A 19403-nucleotide genomic window follows, 5' to 3' on the forward strand; every position below is an offset into this window, starting at 1 on the left:
CACTTGGGATTGCTTCAACCGATAGAGTGTTATCAAAGTCGTGCAGGGTGACTTCTGAGGCTGGGTCATAAGAGGCAATGCAGTTCTATCTTGTTTGCTGGAATATGCATGCTTGGGGCCTGCTGTGGCTTCATGTGTCTCTCCCCAAAACACATGTTTGAGTTCTGTAGCAATTTGGTGTTATTTATGAATTCCAAAAATAGATATTGGATTATGTTTGTAAATTGGTCTGTTCCTCTGGGTATATTAGATTGTATTGGATTTGGAGGTTTCACTCTTACTTGATTAAATTGTGATTAAGGCTTTGACTGGGCCATGGCAGTTAGTAGGACATTGTCACAGAGAAAATGACATGGCAGAGGATAGTTGTGGAGTTTTGATTCAGGAGCTCAGGGAGTAAGCACACAGAAAAGCAGGTATTTGAGGAAAGAGAGAAAGCTCCAATAGACACAGCAGAGGCCTGGGAAGAGAGAGGAATCATTCGTTTGACAGTTTACAGCTGGTTGTGGAGAGAGCAGAGCAGCTGAGTAGGGAGAGAAACAAGCCCCAGGAGAGAGACAAGACTTGTTCCAGTCTGCATCTGAGATTGGAAGAAGCTGGGACCACAGAGTCTTGGGAAGAGGAGGAAGGCTGAACCCTCGTAGATGTTGCCTACCATCTTGCATCAACAAGTGGCAACAGACGCTGGGTGAGAAAGTACCTCTTATGGTACTTTGAGTTGGACTCTTTAGTAAGCTCCTACCCCAAATAAATACCCTTTATTAAAGCCAACAGATTTCTGGTATTTTGCATCAGCTCCCCTTTGGCTGACTGATACAAGTCCTAATGCCCAGGCTCATGAATGTGACCTTACTTGGAAATAGGGTCTTTGAAGATGGGTTTAGTTAAAATGAGACCGAACTAGATGAGGGTGGACCCTGCTCCAATGTGACTGGTGTCCTTAAAAGAAGAGAGAAGTTGGACATGATCAGACACAAACCTTGGGGAGAAGGCCATGTGGAGAAGGAGGAGGCACATCTACCAGCCAAGGAACACCAAGGACTGCTGGCTGGCTACCAGGAGCTGGGAAGAAGCAAGGAATGATGCTCCCCTACAGGTTTTCAATGGCACATGTCCTGCCAACACTTCATTTCAGACTCTAGGCTCCAGAATCTTGAGACAATACTTTTGCTTATTTGAAGTATTGGATTGGTGGTTCCTTGTTAGGGCAGCCGGAGCAACCAAGGCAGTCCCTGCTGCTGAGATCACCATGCTGTTAGGAAGCCTGACCCCACGAGAGGCCAAGTGCAGGTCTCTTGATTGGTGGCTCTGGTCTCTGAATGAGCTCAGGCAAGGCCCCAAATAAGTGAGCCAGCAAACCTTTAGATGCTCCCAGCTCCTCCGGCTCACCCTGTTTTGAGTCTTTCCAGCTAAAGCTCCAGATATTATGGAGTAGCTTTTCCCTTCCCTTCCTCACTCCCCTCTATGGCCTCCCCAAATTTCTGACACACACAGCAATGGTTAGCATAATAAAATGATTGTTTTAAGACGTTAAGGGGTCATTTATTAGGCAGCGATAATTACCAAAACACTGATCCATCACGTTCATCTTTGCACCTTTCCAATCTGTGCTTCCCACTGAAGCCAGAGTCATCAGCCTCCGTAAAACTCAGTTATGTCCCACTGCTCTTTAGGCTAAAGACCCAAGTGTGTAACCTCTCCTGAGGACTCTATGCCTTTTGCTTTCTGTTGTATTTCTTAAGCCATACCGGCCTTCTTTCCGTTCTGTGCATTTCGTGTGCACCTTCCTGCCACAGGGCCTTGGCTCAAGCTGTTGCCTTTGTCTACAATGCCCTTTCTACCTCTTCACCCACTAAAGGCAGTTAATCCTGCAGGTCACTGGTCAAATGCTTAGGAGACCTCCCTTAACCATACATTCCAGGTCAAATCTCCCTACCATACGCTTTCATAGACCCCTGCAACTCTGTCAGGGCACTTTTCACTGACTCAGGAATACTTGGACTTTCATTTTGAAAACAGGAATACTTGGACTTTCATTTTGAAAACAATAAGAAACCACTGAATGATTTTGAGCAGCAGGTTGATGCGAAGGTTAAGTTGGCAACAATACACAATGGACTGAAATGAGAAGTGTGAGTGCGTTTCACAACTATTCGATTGGTGCCTGTTTCTCCCACTAGACTCTCAGCTCTATGAGGGCAGGGACAATGTTAGGATGTGCTCCCAGCAGGATTCCTGCTACCACACATGGTGCTAAACACATAACACTCACACTCACTCAGGATGTATTTGTAGAATGAATGGACAAACTTGGTGGTCTAATTCAAGGCCAGCATATTTAACCGTTGCACGCTATTGCATGGCTTTAGGTTATGAGAAAGATGGAGAGAGGGAAGAGTTACATTCTGTTCTGGAGGAAATTGCAATCTAGTTGGGGAAATAGGATAGATAAATAAATACCCCTGATTATGCTTCTACTATGTGCCAGACCCTGAGCTAGGGACATTATATAAACCATTTATTCCTCACAACCCCAATAAAGCGGATCATTGTTATTTTACAGATGAGCAAATCAGAGCTCAGAAAGAATATACAACTAGTTAAGGCTACATAGGCAGGATTTGATCTTTGCTGTAATAACTGAACTGAAAACATGAGGTCTTTTTTTCACAGAGATAATTTCGGGAAGAATAGAAGTGAAAGATCAAGCAGATTGGATCAGATTTTCTGGCTCAGGAAGGTTGATTTTATTCTGTACCATGGTAGTGATTCATTCAATGATTTTGAGCAGGAGATGGCTGGGATCAAAACTCCTGTTTTAGCATCCTGACAGTCACTGGTGTTGAACCAGGCCTTTCACCATAAACAACTAGAACACTCAATATGTCAGAAACGAATCTTGCCGTGCTTTGGACAGCAGGTCCTGCGCACCTGGAGAGCAGGGGATCTATTTAGGTGACGGCCTCTGGCCCGTGGTGCCAGGCAGGGAGAACACACAGCTCTGGGGCCTGCTATGCTGAGACAATAGCCACATGAGCTTGGCACTGAGATGGTTTGACTTTGGGGAGCAGAATGCCAGGAAAAAGGAAACCGGAGAGGGGAGCAGCAGAAATCATCTGTCGAGGAGTCCTTTAGAGAATTTGAATTGCCTGTGTTCAAATATTAAGTATTAGTAATACTTACTTAAGTAGTAAGCTGCCCTGCACAGACCCCGTGATGCCAGGCAAAATCCCACCACTAAGCAAAGTGCACCTGCCGGGAGCTGTGGGCTGAAAGGGGAGGCCAGAGCTCTCCCAGAGCTAGGAGATTTGTAAGTTCCCTTCAGCCGGAGACCTGGCTAAATCACTAAGAATTCAGAGCAGACCTTACCTAGGCCTTTCCTACTTACTGCGATATCAGCAATGTACAGTGCAATTCACAGATCTTAAGAGTACAGTACTGTGACTTTTTGAGAAAGGCATAAACATGTACAACTTACACCTCTATTAAGATGTAGAGCATTTCTACTACGTGAGAAAGTGACCCTCTGCCTCCCTGCAGTCATTATCTTATAATTCTCAAATGAATAGATGGTGTGTGTCAAACTGTAATGGATGAGGGAAACAGCAGAATGTCAGAACTGATTCCATAAGGACATGAGAAATGGACTTTTATAAGCAGTTGGGAAGGGAATGTTGAAATAATACTACTAAAGTAAATATAAAAGGGCTTATTATCCTACAAAGTTGCAAAATCATTTCTGTTGTGCTATCTTTGTACCAGGCAGGAACAAAAGGTCATCCCACCTTATCCATTTTTTACAAGTAATCTCTATCCTTACAATGTTGTGAAATAGTTGGGCCCTAACCAATTATTAGTTAGTTACATTTCCTGAGAATTTAAAATGATCCTCAGACTGGCTTATTAGTAAATGCTCTAGTTTTTTTCCCCTGCTATTGTCAATATTCCCAAACACTAGTAAACATTATGCTTATTTCAATTTGGGTCTCCTCAATTCATTTTTGTCTTTGGTGTTTATTGAATGAATGTTTGGGGAAAGTGAGCCAGCTGAGCAGAGAGCATGCTGAAAGTGTGAGGTGGCTATTGAAATGATCATTACAGGTGATGAGGGGCTGGATAGGAGAGTGAGAGTGGAAAATAAGAGAACATAGGAAAGAGATATTGTGTTGTTAGAACCAATGAGATTTGGCACCTGGTTGCGTGTAGGAGGCAAGGGAGAAGAAGGAGGTTGAGCTAGGATGCCATCAACTAACAAAGATCTTCCTCATTTAGAGGCAATGAGAGGGCGTGGAAGTTGGGCAAGGAGGAGAGTCAGGAGAAAGTTAGCTGGGGGTGCCAAGCCTGCACTGGAACCACATAGACCGGGGATTAAAGCTTAGCTCAGTTGTGCACCCTTATGTGGGCTACATGACCTCTCTAAGCTTCAGTTCGCTCTCTTTAAAAAATGGAAATACAATACCTTCTTCCTTGGGTTGTCATAAAGACCAAAGTAAGATAGAGTATGAAGGAGTTCAACAAAGTGCCTGCCACATAGTAGCAACATAGGGATAATGTAGTAGCTGTTACTATTACCAAAAAATCATGGGGTTCAGTGGGGGAAAGAAGAGTCTCTTCAAAAAATGGTGCTGGGACAATAGCAATAGCTGGGAAAACAGCTGGTATGTGCCAGAAAAAAAGTAGCTGATCATTTAATTCACACCATACACAAAAATTGACTCAAAATGGATTGGCAAGAGCTAAAACTATAAAACCCATAGAAGAAAACCTATGGGTAAATTTTCATGACCTTGGATTTGACAATGGATTCTTATATATGACACTGAGAGCACAGACAAAAGTAGATGAGTTGAACTTTATCAAAATTAAAATCTGGGAGTGGATGTAACTCAAGTGGTTGAGCACCTGCTTCCCATGTATGAGATCCTGGGTTCAATTCCTGGTACCTCCTAAAAGCAATCAAACAAACAAACAAATGAATGAACAAACCAACTCTTATTGGGGAGTGGATGTAGCTCAGTGGTTGAGCACCTGCTTCCTATTAATGAGGTGTTGGGTTCAATCCCCTATACCTCATAAAAAAAAATCATAATCTTTTCTTGCATCAAAGGACATTATCAAGAAAGTGAAAAGACAATCTACAAAATGGAAGCAAATATGTGCAAATTATCTATCTTATAAGGATCTAGTATCCAGAATGTATAAAGAACTCTTTGCAACTCAACAATAAAAAGACAAATAACCCAATTAAAAATGTGCAAAGGACTCAAATAGACATTTCTCCAGTGATAAACAAATGACTAACAAGACCAGGAATACTCAATATCATTAGGCATTAGAGAAATGCAAAGAAAAACCACTTCGTACATACAAGGATGGCTATAATTAAATTTTTTTTTTTTAAAAGAAAAATAACAAATGTTCGAGGATTTGGAGAAACTGGTACCTTCGTGCATTTTTTATGGGAATGTGAATTTGTGCAATCTCTGTGGAATACAGTTTGGTGGATCCTTATAAAAGTAAAACATATAGCCACCATATGACCCAGCAATTTCACTTCTAATTTATACTCCAGAGCACTGAAAACAGATACTCAAATCCCTGTACAAGACTATTCATAGCAGCGCTATTCACAATAGCCAAATATCCATCGACAGATGAATAGATAAGCACATGTACTGAACCATCAAAAGGCAAGAAGTTCTGATACATGCTACCCCATGGGTGGACCTGAAAAATACGTTGAGTGGAAGAATCAGATGCCAAAGGTTATGTAACGTATGATTCATTTACATGAAATGTCCAGAACAGGAAAATCCATAGAGATCAAGAAGATTGGTGGTTGCCAGGCACTGAGGGAAGGGAGGAATGGAGAGTGACTTCGTAATAGGTATGGTTTTTCATTTTGGGGTGAAGAAACCATTTTGGAATGAGACAGAGGTGGTGGTTTAGCAACAATGTGAATGTACTAAATGCCGCTGGAGTATTCATGTGAAAATGGTCAGCTTTGTGGTCTGTATTTTAACCTCAATTTAAAATAGTAGAACCATGGGTCCTGGGTATGGAGAGTTGGTCAGAAGGTTGTTCTGCCAACGACAGAGCAAGAAGAGCCGGGGAGAGCCTGCTGGGTTTGGCCTTCACAGTGTCAGAAGCTTTGCCAGGAAAAGTTGTGAGAGTGGCACGTGCTGTGGCCACGTGTTACGGTTAGCTGAGAGTGGGTTCTCTAGGAGATATCTGTAAATACCAGGAGGTTTTATAAAATTTTCTCATGTGACTGGGGATGCACAAGTCTAAATTCCACAGGTCAGGCTGCAAGCTGGGAACTCCAAAGAAGGTTCTCCATGGCTAGCTGAAGAGACATGGAAATTCTCTCTTCTGACTGCTGAAATCACCTTCAACTGCTCGGATGAGTTGTCTCCCATTGCTGAAGGCAATCTCCTAAATTGATTGAAGCTGTAATCAGCTGTAGATGCAATCAACTCACTGATGATTTAAGTCCACAAAATGTTCCCACAGCAACAATTAGGCCAGTGCTTACTTGACCAAACAACTGAGCGCTATTACCTGGCCAAGGTGACACATGAATTTAACCATCACAGAGGGTAACAAAAAAGTAGAAACAATGAGTATAGGGTCTGTTTTTTTTTTTGGTGACATTTGGAAAGCAAGAGCAGTGCCTCGCTTGGGGGTGGTGAGGCTCAGGAATGTTCTTCTTTCTCAGCCTTCTCAGAATAGGGCTGAGGGGGATATCCTTTTAGAGTGAAAGGAAGTGACTAATGAAGGAAAACTTGAAGATGTAAAGGAGAGGGAGTGACCGGACAAACCTTGAGGAGACAAAGGGGGATGGGCTGAGAAGAATCTTAATCTTTAAGAGGGGAAGAAAAGGAGAAAAGGGAGGAAGATAAAGAGAAATCTGAGTTGGAGAAAAATGCAGAGAAACATTTTTATTTTTATCCTCAAAATAAAGGTGAAGCCAAGGTCGGCAGAGGCTGCTGGGAGGGGTGGGGCTGAGGGAGGGAGAGGATTGGTGTCAGAGAGGAATGAGAGAATTGAGAGGCGGGAGCGCTGACCACAGCCCCGCGTGGCCTGGCACCCTGTGGAGGAGGCGGGCTGCAGGGTGGGCCGAGCAGCTTCGGTGAGAGTGCGTGAGGAAGATGTGCAGGTTGGAGGGGGCGCGCAGGAGGGAAGCTTCCCAGTTCATGTCTTTGCTCCGAGGAGGCTCCAAGGCACATGTCCGTGTCAGGGTAGCTGCAGCAGAGCAGACTGGCGAGGTGCCCAGGTGTGGGAAGCGGCAGGTGGCCGGTGCGCGGCAGGGTGGGACGCCTGAGCTGTCAGGCCATTCCGAACCCCCTTCCTGAAACCCCAGGACCCCGTGGCCTGCGAGGCCTGTGCGCAGAACAGCGCCTCGAAGTGACCGAAGGCCCGAGGACGGCCGAGTTTGGCCTTCTGGTTTAGCTTCGCTCACAGAGAACGACCTCTGAGGATTCAGACCGCCCCGTCACTGTCCCCACAGACGCCCACGCCTGCAGAACTCAGGGACCCCAAAACTCATGTAACCACCACTCTGGGGGTGGGCATGGGCTGTGCTTTCTAATCGGGCAGCAGGGGTAGAAGGCTGAACAGTTTCGAAGAGGAAGTTGGCCTAGCCTCAGAGCTTTTTTATTATTTAAAAAAAATGTTGGGGTTTGAAAGTCTGAAACTTCCTAGGGTCACAACAACATTTGTATCTGACAGTCCTGTTTTCATGCTGGAGAATAGGTGTGGGCAGGTTTGAGGCAAGCTTATGAAATAGAACCTTTCCAGGAAAGGCCTCTTTACAGATAGCCCCAGGTGACTCTGCTTAATTTGGTCTGGGGCTCACTCTGAAAAACCCTGCTCTGGAAGCCCATGCCTTGGAGCTAAAAACCTGTCTTTCCTAGAAGTCAGCCAGGACAAGGAATCAGTACCTGTATGTTAATTCATGCTAGAGTGTGAGTGATTACTAAGAACTGGTTGTGTGCAGCCTCCCATGGCTATTTAGGATTCATCTGCGGCACTCCATTAATCCAGAGGGAGGGTGTCTTCCCAGGTCTTCTCAACTCACCACTTGACAGAGGGATAAAAAGAGACATGTCCTTGTCAGGAATGTCATACATCCTGTAAGTGATGAGTGGGCAAAACCTCTTGAACATTGAAAGTTTCTACTGTTAAAAGCTTCTCCCTACACACATTAGTGAAAACAAGAAACAACTCTGTTGATTTAGAACTCAATTTTTAGAGAGCATCCTGGCCAGATAAGTTAATAAAGCCACATCTGATTAGTGTGTAATGGTAGGATTTTATAAACTGATCTAAGCGTGGGATCTCACTAAATCCTTCCAAAAATTCTGTAGGTGCCATCTTTATCTTTATTTTGCAAATTTATGCTCAAGTAAGTGGTAGATCTGGAACCAAAACCCAAGTCCTCTCCTTTTAGCACTGGGTCTTTCTGGTCCTTCATAACTGGCCCTGCCCCGTCTCCAGAACTGAGCTTGGAAAGCCTTCTTCAGAGCCACCCTTCAGCACCACCGCCCAGGGGCCAGCCACTTCCATCCGGCATCTTCCGCTCCACAGGGGATCGCCTTCTCAATGTTTGTAAACATCTGGGCTAGATTTGTAGCAGATGTCTGAGAAAGACAAGTTGTGAAAGAATCTTCTTCTTCTGTGTTTCTGTTAGGAAAACAATATCTTGATTGGAAGCAGTGACAACAGACAGTTTTAGTCATCTAGGACAAGGGAGGACGGTGTGGATTGAAGAAGCGAAGGCAAGCACTGCAGATGGAAGGCACGGAGGTGGAGGAAAGGAAGAAGAAAGACAAGCCAGGAGGGGAGAGGAGGAAATGTATGGTGAAGAGAAGGGGAAGGAGAAAGAGGGAAAAAAGGAGCCAGGGAAAGGGAGTGCTTTCATTCAGGAAAGAGTGCTGGGCAAGGCAGGGTCACCAAGTTCTGGTGTCCGCAGGTTACTCAGCAACCATGGCCTGAGCAACTTAACTACTTCTTAGGGCAAGGAGTTCCCTGGGAAGTGAACTGGGCGGTGCCTTTGCAGCTGTGATGCCACCAGGAAGCAGCACTTCCTTTCAAAAGAGCTTTCAAGTGCCTTTTTCTATTGACCCTTGGGGAGTACAATTATCAAAACCCCTCGGCCCCACAGCAGCTTGGACACAAACAGCATCTCTGCAGAAGTAGGGGGCTTGAGAGCATTCGCCTGGGGCCAATGGGGCCAACAAGGAAAGACTGGTCCATGGGACCAGTGACAACACCTTAAAGGAAAAAGGAGGCAAAACTGAGCTGTCAGAACATGATATTTTCATGAGGAGGAAGTGAGTGGACGGCCACCTGCCGTACATATCCTTCACAGATCTGCTAGATGTGTTCTTAAATTGCCTTGGGGGGCAGGTTTATGGGCAATAAAGATTATCCCGTGGCCTATTTTGATTTTTAAATTAATATTCAATTTATCAAATTTATCAATTTGAAAATCTAACTCATTATGGATTGTAGTTCAGCTTAAAACCCATGTTATTCCATTTATAAGCCTAGCACATTGTTGACAATCCCTTTTAAATGAAACTTGAACGTTAGGTGGTCCTATTTGCAAATTCAGGAAATATCTTCACATAGGTTTAACTGCATTTATAAATTGAATGCATTTGATTTATCTTTCTAAGTACTTTGACTAAAACCTTTCCAAGTAATGAAGTGATTCTTATAAATTGAAATTCTTTGGGAATTTCCAATGCTGTATACAAACATAGTAAGGATCTCGCTTAAAATCACAAGTATAAATCAACTATATTTAATTGAACCTTTTAAAATGAAATTATAGGTCATTCTAATGGTCCTTACGTTGAGAAATAAAAAGCATAAGCTTGCAAAAATATCTAACAAGTCACTCCTGCCCCCGCTTCTGTGGATTGGCCTGTGAGGTCATGGCCTTGCAGAAGAATATCAAGTGAAGAACTCCTGCCCCGTTTCTGTGAATCAGCCCGTGAAAACATGGCCTAGTAGGAAGATATCAAATGAGTGACTCTCGGCCCGCTTCTGTAAATCAGCCCGCAACTTTGCAGCTGCATTCTGCCTCTATAATACCCCCACCCCCACTTACAAAATTTCGCCTAGCAATGCGTTAGCCAATGAGCAAAAGTCATGCTGATCCTGCCTGAAATCCTGTATTAACCTCTGAAAACTGAAAAACGGGGCTCAGAATTTGGAGATTGATTCTCCTCTGGGCCTGCGTGTAATAAATCTGTTTCTCCACTTCTGAAAAGTCGGTTTTGGGTTTTTCTGTGGCTCAGAACTCCTGGCTTTGCTGTTAACACTTACATCTTAAGCCTTACAAGTTCATAATTTCAAATATATAGATTCCTTAACACCAAAATTCTATTACATCCTTTATTCTTATATGTGCATATCTTCCTGCCTAGGTCTAAATACCACTGTGCAACATGAGTCCTGCACTCTTAGGACCTCAAAACTCTTAATGGATATTAAGAGCTACCCAGTTACGTAGGATATGCCTCATTGATTTGCCTTGTTATTTGATCACAGATCCAAGATCTTTCTACTACCATTCTTAGTAAATTGCACATCCTTGTCATCTCAGTACAGACTGTGTTAATAAATTCCTTTGAATTTCACTTTATGTCCTGGGCTAAAGAGCTTCAACACTACATAGAGATACTCAGGAGTGTTGTATAGAAAGATAGTCAGATTGGGGAAATCCGACCTGGCCCTTAGCATCAAGATGCTGGTGCCCAGAACAAGCAAAGTGCAGAAAGCAGCCTTCCTTCGAGGGTGAACATCTGGGGTGTAACCAGGCACAGTCAGCATACCGGGCTTTATGGTGAGGATCAAGTAAGATATTCTGTAACGTCACCTAGCAAAGATTCTGGTAAACACCAGGTGTTCAAAAGGCTAGTTGGAAAAGGAGTAGACAGAAGGCAAAGTGAAAGATTCAAAAGTAGTTCTGATGTCCCCATGCTGATCCTTGCCACCATCTCTGTCCCTGCCTTTATTCTCTATGGTAACTGTGGACCCCACTGTAAATGTTCCTTAATGTTGTTAACATTATCAATATCGCTGAGTCACTTATGCAGATGTTGCTTACACAGTGGTCAGTGTAACAGCTAATCCTCTGAAACTAGCAGACCAAAAATAACATGACTCGAAGAGCACGGAAGTTTATTTCTCTCTCATGGCACAGTCTGTGAGCAGGCAGGTGCTTTGGGGATGGTAGATGGATTTGCTTCCTAAGGTCATTTGGAATCCCTGTTTCCTTCCAGCCTGCTGTTCCACCATCCTTTGCGGTGTTGTCTTAAACCTCATGATTGAAACTGACTCACCACTGATTCTACATTCCAGCCCACCTCGAGGAGAATATCTGCTTTTTTCCCCTATCAAACTAGTAATAGAGAGGCTAGATACATGTAATATAGAACTTAATCTAGTACCTTGGTATTTCTTTCTATAAGTAATATAACACATCTCTTTTAGGAAATATTTAGTTTAATTTTTTTCCCTGCTACAGTCTTAGCATTGGGAGAAATTCTTGGCTAGCAGAAGCAGGAAGTATCCTAGAGATCAGGCTGTTGCCCATGGGCTATGGATTGGGAAGGACACCAAGACATGATTTCTCCCTTCAAATAGCCTCTCCATATTAATTCCTACCCTTAAATAGCCACTGTTCAACTCCCCCAGTTTTTCTTATTGCTCCTATACAAGAAGAACATGTAATTTTAAAAATTTAAGTGGTATAAACTATGCACCAAAATGGTTAGTGTACAGCCAGTTGGGAATAATGGCTTTAGGGTTGGAAAGGAAGTTAACAGTTATTAAGGTCTACTGTTGCCAGCCACTGTGCTTGCTATCTCTACATTATCTTACTTAAACCACCCAACAACTTGGAAATATCCTCTTTTTTTACAGATGAGATGAGGCTTTTTAACTGGTAGAATTTAAGTGATTTTCTCAATATTAGACCAAAGTTTCTTGGATAGAACAGGGGTCCTAGAAAGAAAAGGGAAATCAAAAGACGTCAACTACTTTGTGGAAAGATCTCTGGCTCCGCAGCATCATTGGGTTCTCTTTCTGAATTTGTCACAAATGAGCTGTGTGGTCTTTGATGTTGTCAGGCTTCAGTGTCACCACTGGTAAAATTACCAAGGTGGGTGTTGATTTTCATTAAATTCTCTTTTGTTTAGATTTCTACTTTTCAGTTTTCTCAATGTTGACCTTTACTGAGTATTTTGGGTCTACATTAGCTGATATAATCCATTTTACCAAGAAGGTTATCTGATGGCCCTTTAACAGAATAGCTGAAAGTGCAGTATTGTCTTTTTTGTAGGCTTTTTGAAACATTGTTCAAAATGTTCTATTTCATTTTACACTGGCCTTTCAAAGTCAGTGTAAAAAGAGCAATGCTGAGAAACTCAAAAGCTCTCGTAGCCAATGTCATTAGGTTGATGGGGGTCTTGGTGAAAGAAACACAAGTCTTTTCTGATTTGGACCTCCAACTAACTATGAGTCCTGGAAAATACGCTGCACATGAAAAGTCCTTTTGATCATTACCAATTTGATTGACAAAAACATATAGTAATTGTTTAAAATGCATTTTTATTATGAGGGTGCAGAACATTCAAATGTGGTTTTTTTGGTCATTTGCAGTTTTCTTTTATACATTTTCATTTGTACATTGGGTTTTACTGATTTTCTTAAAATTGTTTTTCTTATCAAATGTTAAAATATTTTAATTTGTTAATGGTATTAAAGCCTGATATATTCTATGAGCCTTTTATTTCCAGTTTCCATTTGCCTTTTAAAGTTTTCTCTCTCTGTCTCTCTCCCTCATATTTTTGTCTTATTTATTTAACTGACTGTACATGAGAAACAGTTACATCTTTCATTCCAGAAAGTCTCAGAGTTTGAGGATATCACTGTTCTTAGGGTTGATTTTTTAAAATTTATTTATAAAACTTAAAAATTGCCAGTGCTAAGAGCTATATATATTCTTTGCAGCTTTCTTGCACAAAAATGGGCTTGGACAACCTGGAATAGGGAGGGTTGGCAACCAGCAATCAAGTTTAAATTATAATACATGATGGAAGTAGAGAAAAGTCTGTATAAAGTGATTGCCAAAGGATAGCAGAGAAAGAATTCCCCACGACGAGACCCAATAGACCGCACAACAGATTTTTGAATGAGGCACACATTACATAGTAATTTCCTTGTCTTGAGTCCTTAAAATAAGGGAATTATTGCCTGAGTTAGATGAACTACCATTTTGCTTGGAAATAGAAGTGTCGAATAACCTCTTAAATTTTTCAGAACAGGTCCTTCTCTTCACCTTGGAGCCACAATTCAGAACCTTGCCATTAGCACCGCATTAAGAACATCTGAAGAAATGTGTGTGTGTGGTTATGAATGCAGAAAGACAGGGGAACCTCAGGCTTATCTCTTGTTTTAAGGCATTTGACCTTGAATCACTTTTTAAGTCTTGCGATATCCTTGACCTGGGGATTCTACAAAACTTTGAGATATTTCTATGTTCTAGGTTCTTCCTTTGCAGTGACAATGGTCAACTTTCCTAGACTAGAGACTGCAATGTTGATGGTTCCTAGCATGCATGTATACATAAATAAGAAGTAGAAATATTTAATAAACCAAATACTCACAACTTAGTTATAAACATATTTGTTGTAATATATGTTCACAAATTATATATTTTATTGTAGAAAAGTAGGATACCCAGAGGAGCAAAAAGAAGAAAACAAAAGCCACTTGCAACCCTACTTCCTTGTATAATCAGTCACTACTGATGTTGCAGAGTTTCATTTCCTAGCCTGTTTTTTTCCGTGTATGTGTGTGCATGCATGCGTGTGCCTATCTGTGTTTGTGTAAGTATGTGTGGTGTTTCTTATAAATCGAGTTCATAACTTATGAGCTATTTAAACATGTTTTTACAGCTTTATTGACATAAAATCAGTTGCACATATTGAGAGTCTACAATGGGATAAGTTTTGACACACTTACACCCTCGTGAAGACATCACCACACTCATGCCATGAACATATCCATTATCTCCCAAAGTTTCCACACACTGTTTCCTCCTTTTCTTCCTTCCTAACCCATCCCCAGTCATCCACTGCTTTTTGTAACTATAGATTGGTTTGCATTTTCTAGACAATTATATAAATGGAATCATACAGTGTGTACTCTCTTCTGTCCAGCATCATGAGTTTTTAATTGTGAGATTCATTCGTGTTGCTGTGGATGTCATTTGCCAATTCCTTTTTACTGTTTATAATGATCCATCATTATCTTTTTAATATCTGTAGAAACTTAGTGGTGTCAACACTCTCATTCCTTATATTGGTCATTTGTGTCTATTTTCTTTTTTCCAGTCAGTCTGACTAGAGGCTTCTCAACTTTACAGATCTTCTCATCCAATCAGCTTTTGGTTTCACTGATTTTTTCTCTGTTGTTCTTCTGTTTTCTATTTCCTTGTTCCCTGTGTTGATTTATATTATTTTATTTCTTCTGTTTCATTGGGTTTCCTTTGTTCTCCTTTTCCTACTTTCTTAAGATGGTAGTCAAGGTTATTGATTTTAGACCTTTATTCTTTTCTAAAATAGGCATTTCATGTTATAAACTTCCCTTTAAGTACTATTTTATTTGCATCTCCTAAATTTCAATATGATGAAATTTTGATGGACAACAGTAGACCCAAGAGAGAATATTTGGAATGTTAAACCACCTTTCGTCTAACCATTCTGTTGATACTTTTTCATAATTTCCTGTTTGGAAAGTTGAGAGGCAATGCAAATAGTGGGAATTAGTACAGGCTTCATTGTCATCGTACTTGGATTCAAATTCCAGCTTCCCTGCTGACCAGCAGTGTGACCTCACAGAATTTATTCACTTCTTTGTGGCTCAGTTTCTTTATCTGTAAAGTAGAGCAATACTAATCCCTACTTTACAAGTTTATTATGATGATTGCATGGGTTAGATCAGTGCCTGGCACATATAAGCACTTTAAAACATTAGTTTTGCAATTTTTATTTATTCTTTAATTTAATTTTAGTTTCATTTTGTCCAAGTCCAAAAACCATTAGATTTTTATTATTGCATCTTCCCTTCTAGAAATTTATGACTCTTCATTTACTTGTTTTTTTAATTGTCTCAGCAAATTTTGTAGTTTTCATTGTATGTGTATGTATTTATACATATGCATGTGCCTACGTATTTATATAAATTTATATATATGTCACACAATTATATTCACACATTCTTAGTAATGAGGCTGGTAGAAAATAAAATACTCATACATGTTAAAAAGTTATGAAGTGATTATCTCTGAGTATTAGTGGTATGAGAGTTTGTCCTTTATAATTTTTCATGCGTTTAAAAATTCTTCCCCTAAATATGAGCTACTTACATTGTCAGAAATACATGATTTTAAAATGACTTTGGTGCCCAAATATTCTGGAGCCTTGAACTTCAGACCTAAGACTATTACCTGAGAGATTATGTAATATGTATTGCACAAATATATTGGCCAACAATATACACTTTTAAAAGAAAAAATAGGCCATCAAAGAGGGAAGTTGATTTCAAGAGAAAAGAACAGGATCTTGAAGCAAAACAATTTTAAGTAGATGACTAAATTGACTTCCTAAAAAGACGTGTGTGTGGTATGTTTTGGAATGTCTGGATTTGATCTCAGGAGGTAATCACTTTTGAATATTTATAAAACTGGGGGATTTTTGAGCAAATGAAGGCCATGTTTAAATTTTCATGATCAAAATACTCTGATTTCTAGTTCTTAGCACATTTATTTACGTAGAAGGAAATAATGAGAGCACAATCTCCAGATCAGCTTTTCCTCTTAGGCACTCACTGTGTTTGAAGATGAAGACTGTTGGAGCTATCAGAGAAGAAAGGCTACCACATCAGGGGAAACCCTGCGATCATAACCTACAGACCACATTTCCCTCTGATACCCCAAGTGTTAGAAAGCAAAGTGCTTGAGACCCCAGGCCACAAAGGCACTTTGGAGGAAGGCATCAGGAAGGCAACACATCATGATAAAAACATTTCTGATCAAGGAGAAGACAGTCTAGCCCAAGTCATGGAGCCTGTCACCACTCATGGATCCCTCTCACTGTCCAGAGAGACCTCTCCCCATGAGGACTCTTGGAGGCCACTGCTGACCAGTTCTGACTAAGACAGGGCCATGCAATGACGTGTTGCTTTCTGTGGCAAAAGGAATCTCATTTCCTTTTTGTATAGAGCAAAGATCTGTTGAATAGATGGCATGGGCATGTAGAAGAGAATATACTTTATCTGATTAGACAGAAGAAAGAGCACTTTAAGAGCTGTAGAACAATCTTTAAGATAGGAAGTTTCTTCTGATCATGAAGAAAACCCAGAGAGAGCAGAAGTGGCTTCCTGACAGCACAGGAAGTACAACGAGCAGCAACGAAGCTGGCTTTTTGACCACTTTGTAAGGAAAATACAATGGAAAGCATGGAGATCAAGTCTTATCACCAGCAATGATCCCTACTTTTCATCTTATAGTTAGAGTCACTAAGAAAATAGTGATAGGCTTATTTTATTATCAACTGTATTAATTACTTGTTGCTACACAATGGGGTATCTGAATATTTAACAGCTTAAACAATAAACATTCATCGGAGAGTTGCTGGGATGGGTTGTTCTGCCTCACGATTTCTCCTGAAGTTGTAGTCCAGCTGGTGGCAGGATTTGCCATCTCTGAAGACTTGACTGTAACTGGAAGATTCGTTTCTACGCTCACTCACACAGCTGTTGGCAGGTGGTTTGGTTCCTTTCCACGTGGACCACTCCAGGGGTCTGCCCATAACATGGCTTCTCCCAGAGTAAATAAGTGAATGGATGGAAGCTGCGTGCGCGCCTCTCACAGCCTAATCTTGAAAGCGATGTAGATTGCTCATGCCATATTTTATTAGTCACACAGACCAAGCCTGTGACATTGTGGGAAGAGATGATACAAGACTGTGAAGACCAGGGGTGCGGACCAGTTGGTGCCATCTTGGAGACTGGCTGCTGCACCCACCAAAGGTCATATTTATTGGGAACTGACAATTTCTAGCTACCCAAATGCTCATTCTTTTGCTTAAATTACTCTAGTCTGGCTGGAGACATGAGGACCTTGATAAAATGTGGAGAAGTCTAAATGTATCTTATAGAAATTTTTGACTAAACATTTTCTATTTTTTTCCTTTTGGAAAGGAAGGATGTGTGTGTGTCTGCGTGGGGGGAAGAGTTGGAGAATATAAAAATATTTTTTCCAGATCAAAAATATTCTCTCAGTTAAACATATAGCTTTACAATAATTTTTCTTCAAATCCCAAATCAAGCACCTCTGTTAATTCTCAGTGGAACAGGGAACTTTCCAGAACTTTGGATAGGAGTAAGAAGAAAGGGTGAAAACATTAACCTTCATACCTCGTTGAAAGTTTTAGTTCCAAAGGGGTGGGGAGAGAGTTCTGCAACCCAAAGTCTTTGACCTATACAGAGCATATTAGAGTAAGCAGGAGCTGATTATTAAGGCTAATTGATTTAGTAAAAACAAGAATAGCCAATTAAATACCTGAAAATAGAAAGTTTTTTTGTCCATTATGGAATCATAAAAAGTTTGAATGACCTTTAGTATAACTAGAAAAGGAGGTTGAGTTTTTTATTTTCTGTTAAATGCGACGAGGAGAACAGGGACCCAGTGTGCAAACTGCGGCGGAGACATACATGGTAAGTTTTATGAGATTGTAAAGTTTGGGGCTCTGTATTATGTATAGTTAGAATTTCCTGAGTTTAAAAACTAATTCTAAAGTTTTTTTCTTTTTCATAGATGTTGGGATTCCTTTACATGTCAGTCTGACATTTGCATTCCAAACACTTTTCTACTTTTCAAGAAACTCTACTCTTCAGGAAGATAAAGCAGCAAGTCTTATTAGTCATCATATTCTATGGGTTGTAGCAACCAGATAAGAGGAAAGAAGGTGGTGGAGTGGGGAAAAGGGTTCTCCTGGGGAGGTGAAGGCAAACCAAAGGCAGATGTTTCAGAGAAGGAATTTGCTATCTGTGACCCCGGCTTCTTTCTAGAACAGTGAAGCCTTTCTAGTTGCTGAGCACCTTTACGGATTTGTGGTGTACCCAGCTGGGGACAGGCACTGGGAGAACTGAAGTGCTCCTGACGACCTCTGAGATGGAACAGTGAAGATGGGCAGTGTTGAGAGAGGAGGAAGGAGGGAGGCCTCCCAGGAGATAGGCGGCACTGGAGGAGGCCCCAGGTTTCCATGGGAGGTCCAAATCTCTGGCTAGTGAGCCAAATTTTAGAAATATTTGCTCGAAAGGGATTTCTCTTGCAAACTGAGTTTTGAGTGGATGCTGGAGAAGACAGGGATGGGACTCCAGGACAAAGAAGCCCGAGGCAGAGGAAACCATGAGATAGCGAATCCTGGGAATTAGCAGACATCTCAGGGAAGGCCTGGTGTTGTCATGAGCTGTGGAACTGGTAGTGGGTCTCAACCAATCACTCCCAGCTCTTCGAAGTGCAAGGACCAGCTGACCCCTTAGTTTCAGCAAGTTTGTGAGACTGTCAACATTACTAAAGCTCATTTCATTTTGGGTGCAGTGCTAAGATGTCCTCTCCATGTGGGCACAACACACAGGCAAACACACAAACAAGAGTGTGTGCTCACACACAGACATGCACACCAAACCCATTTCCAATCTTCTAGTAGCATTGGTCTGTTGTTCTCCTTTCAGGCATACGTTTGGCCAATTTTAACCTTTCCTTTCGTGTTATTGAGTGTGCTTTCCCATGGTGAAGCAGCACCTTCCTCACGGTTCTAGGGCACGTTGATGGAGACTTACCTTCAGTGGGTACAGCATTTTCTAGGACATGTGGACTGAGGGCAAGTTGTGCTTGGGATACACACCATCAAAGATCTTCCGGCTTGAGAAGAGATCCTCAGAGGGTGCTCTGGACGTTTCCTGCTGCTCATGACTGGGCTGTGATTCCTCACAGGCTCCCCTAAACTCCCTGCCAGGTGTGTGCATCTGCAGGAGTCTCTGCATTCCACATTTTGCAGAACCCTTGGATATAAAAGCCACCATGAAAGGTTGCCCAGGCTTTCCAGGACTGTCTTCAAACTATTACCTTCTTTCTTACTAAACCTGATAGACCTTGATAGATGTCAGCCTCCCTGTATTTAACTAAATGGCTTGAACCACTGATGGAAATGTTAAACATGGCACTAGTCATCTTGATAACAATCAAGTATCTAAGCGTCAACACTGAAGGACTGCATGACGCAGAAATTCCACAGCAGAGAGGACTCAAGTGGCTA

General features: G+C 41.6%; 1 protein-coding gene across 1 annotated transcript in view; it reads left to right on the forward strand.

The window, feature by feature from the left end:
* The first annotated feature begins 17905 nt into the window (after positions 1–17905).
* The window catches only part of IL1RL1 (interleukin 1 receptor like 1), a 36342-nt gene continuing 34844 nt past the window's right edge, over positions 17906–19403 (forward strand). Inside the window, exon 1 of the mRNA XM_004460407.4 lies at positions 17906–19103. The gene's annotated coding sequence lies outside the window, so the exon portion shown is untranslated. The remainder of the gene's footprint in view (positions 19104–19403) is intronic.

Source organism: Dasypus novemcinctus, chromosome 17, assembly GCF_030445035.2.
Source record: "Dasypus novemcinctus isolate mDasNov1 chromosome 17, mDasNov1.1.hap2, whole genome shotgun sequence".
Lineage (NCBI taxonomy): Eukaryota > Metazoa > Chordata > Mammalia > Cingulata > Dasypodidae > Dasypus > Dasypus novemcinctus.